At 38.8% G+C, this 3,265-nt stretch overlaps 1 protein-coding gene across 2 annotated transcripts in view; it reads left to right on the top strand.

The window, feature by feature from the left end:
• The window catches only part of epha4l (eph receptor A4, like), a 60,173-nt gene extending 57,877 nt beyond the window's left edge, over positions 1-2,296 (top strand). For both annotated transcript variants that reach the window (XM_024277086.2, XM_024277085.2), the window contains exon 18: positions 963-2,296. The gene's annotated coding sequence lies outside the window, so the exon portion shown is untranslated. The remainder of the gene's footprint in view (positions 1-962) is intronic.
• The last annotated feature ends 969 nt before the right edge of the window (positions 2,297-3,265 follow it).

Raw genomic sequence — 3,265 nt, 5'->3', positions numbered from 1 at the left:
AATGATTGAGGCCTAAATGTCTTAATGGGCTCAAAGAAAAAAAATTCTACATCCACAAAAAAAATGTCGAAGATGTAAAAAAAAAGGTTTTAAATTAAAGGATGGCCCCAACACCTACGGCTAGGAGGCTAAATTGTGTACCTTCTACTATCTCCTAAGCATTTTGGTTTTAAAGTTTGTAGATTTTAAATGGCATTAGTGTAGCAAGGTCGCAAAAGTGTGGTTTCTTTCATGGTAACTAAAACTGAAAATGTTGACTTTTGCAGATTCTTCTAAAAGTTATATTGGAATGTTCATCACCCACAAGCCACCAAAAAAATAAAATGGTTGCTATGGTCATTTTATTATTTTTTTTATATCAATTTGTGACGTGCAGCTCTGACCAAGGTCACAGAGTCAAAGGGGGGGAATGCCATACAACGCTGCTTAAATTTTCAATTTATTTTCAAAAGCTAGTTTGTGGTGCTGCTGAATTAGGTTATAACTACATATTATTCTAATCAGATTCTGTATTCAGTTCTCCAACTGGAAAAGTTTGGATATTTTATTGCAAAAACATATAAATGTCAAGATTCCAAGTGGTTTATACATTTTAGGTTGACGTCAAACCCGAAAGCTGAATTTATTTCCTGCGTTTATTAGGCAATAATTAATCAATGAATGGAAGTTTAGCTTATTCAGTGCTTATTGAATACTGTAAATGCCGTCTTTTGTGTGAACCTACTGGTAAAATGCATGTTTAATGTGTTACACTCATCACATAAACCTTTGTCCCAAAATCTTAATTTCCTCTGCAGAGCTGCAACTTTTTTGTCATTGTGGCTTCAGCTTAGTGTAGCCAATGATCTGAACGTTTCTGCAGAGCTGCACTCTGAGCCTAACTGGACACCATGCAGCAAGAATTCACATCCAAAAACAACACTACTGACCCCCCCGCCTTCTCCCTGTTTCTGCCCCCACAGCTGCTGTCATCGATCATACGCAGGATCTCGCCTGCCTTCTCCAAAATTCTTCCTCTCTGTTGTACTTCTCCTGCACCCCCTCCTCATCTTGGAGGACCTCCTGCAACAACAACATGCCCCCCCCTTGTCAAGCGCCGGCGTCACAGCACAGCCACTGACAGACCTGCCAACCAGCGCCGAGCTGGACCGATGGAGCAGCTTCAGAAAGAGAGGAAGAAGAATGTAACATCAAAGAAAGTCCTTTATTTTGAAAAGTTTCATTTTTTTGTGGCTTTTTTCTTGATTCCTCTGTTTGCATGTAGACTTTGACTTGTGTGAATGAGGTGTTTCTGTGTGTAGCTGAGTGATGAAGTCCTGTTGTGTGTGTGTTTTCATGCCACTGTGCAGGAGGAGGCGATAACAGATGTATAGTTTTTGATATGAAAAAGAACAAGAAGAAACTCTGACTTTTGCTGTCGTCTTAAAACAAATCTAAAAAAAAAAAGGAAGGAGAATTTAAGACGTTACACTCACTTTGTGCAAACTCAGCAACGGCATTTATCAGGACAGCTTTCTGGATCGGAACTCATTTCTGCTTCGGCAGGAACAGCTGCTTGCAAATGAACAGCTATCTGTGGCTGCAGTTTCCTGTACAGAACCAGAGTTTGGACCCTCCGAGATCAGCTCACGTGGAGGATAAGGAGAAAAAGACGGACCAGCACACAGCAAAGGAATGGAAGAGTGCACGGAAAACGGCATCAAAAATGTTGATTTTATTCTTCCACAGCACATCATACAGCTACAGGGTTTACCCAATGGGACTCTTTTCTCTATTACTTTCGCTCTACTCATGTGAATGTTTTTGATCTCCAAGGATACAGAAACACCTCCGTCCTTAATGCAACTCTGCAGCTCGCTCCCGTTGTCGGCCATGCCTTTGTTTTCCGGGGATTTAATCTTTTGAAAAAGGACCTGTTTGGAAATATGCAAGAGGTGTTGGGAAGGAGAAGGAAACTAGAATGTACTGTAAAATACTTTTTTCCTTTACTTAAATGTTCAATAAGTTGAAAAAAAAATTAAATGAAAAAAAAAAAGTAACAAAACGCAAGAGTTAATATTTGTCATTGTATGCCTTCTGATGCCATATGATCCAGCCACGTAGATCTAACATTCTCTTTTTGTATTTCCTTTTGACATGATCATGCTTTTGTTTTCTTGTTTTGGTCAAGGAGCTCTAGGTACATGTAACTTATGTCATTTATTTATGTCCTTTTATATCTAGTTTGTAAAATAATAGCCTAAAGTGAAGAAAATAAAGGGGTGCCAAAGGTGCATTCTTATCAAAGTAGAAGCAATGATGACTTTTGTGGATCTCCTTCATGCTCACACATGGACCTCCTTCTGTATTTATTCCTGCAGAGAGGAGCTGCCTGATTGAAAATGATAATAGATTGCTCCATGAAGGAGCATTGTTCCTGTTTCCGTATCTTTTATAGATAAGTTAAGCAGCCCAGACAAATAAAACTCAGTTTGTGGTGCTGACCTGATGGCTCTGCTGCACATGCTCAGCTGATAACACAACTCTGACTTTGAAGACTTGGCTCACGACTCTTCTCATGCCTCCAGGCGAAAGGTAGCACAACTCACAATGTGTGTGTTTAATCAGAAAAACATCTGCTTCCTGCTACCACTTCCAGCTGCGATAAACCCTCTGATTGTCCCGGGCCTTTGATAAGGGCTTGGAGGGAGACGGATGGTGGGGGCGAAGGAAAAAAAAAATGGCTTTAGAAACAGAACTCATTGCCAAACGGCGTTTTACACATTCCCTGGAACATTGGCAGCTAAAGGATCTTTTACATTTAAGCCTTGAACTTGGTCAGGGAGATGCTTATTGGTCTTGGGGAAAAAGTGCGCCCCCTTTGGTGAGTGTCAGCAAGCGTTCACAGGCTGGAAGATCAGCGTTGCAGAATCAGTCATCTGTCCAGATCTGTCCTCAGTATTGACATATTTAAAAAAGAAGATAACATTTTCAACATTTGTATTTCTGCCAAACCTGGAATTAAAAATTGATTCTATTTGATTTACTTTTTTTTTTTTTAAGATTTTCACTCTTAAATCCATTTTTTTTAAATTTTACAAGAGCTATTTTAATGAAATCTTTAATTATAACATAATTAACTCTTACAGATAAAATTCCTAGAATTTGTTTTTAAAGATTAATTGATCTATAAATATCTTAAATGGAAAACTCTCAATTTGATCGATGGATTTAGTTTTTCTAAAAAAAATGTGCTGCTCATTGGGCAGTTATGTTGTAATGACCC

This window comes from Oryzias melastigma, linkage group LG13 (assembly GCF_002922805.2).
Source record: "Oryzias melastigma strain HK-1 linkage group LG13, ASM292280v2, whole genome shotgun sequence".
In the NCBI taxonomy this organism is placed as follows: Eukaryota; Metazoa; Chordata; class Actinopteri; order Beloniformes; family Adrianichthyidae; genus Oryzias; species Oryzias melastigma.
This window is presented reverse-complemented; position numbering and strand designations above follow the sequence as displayed.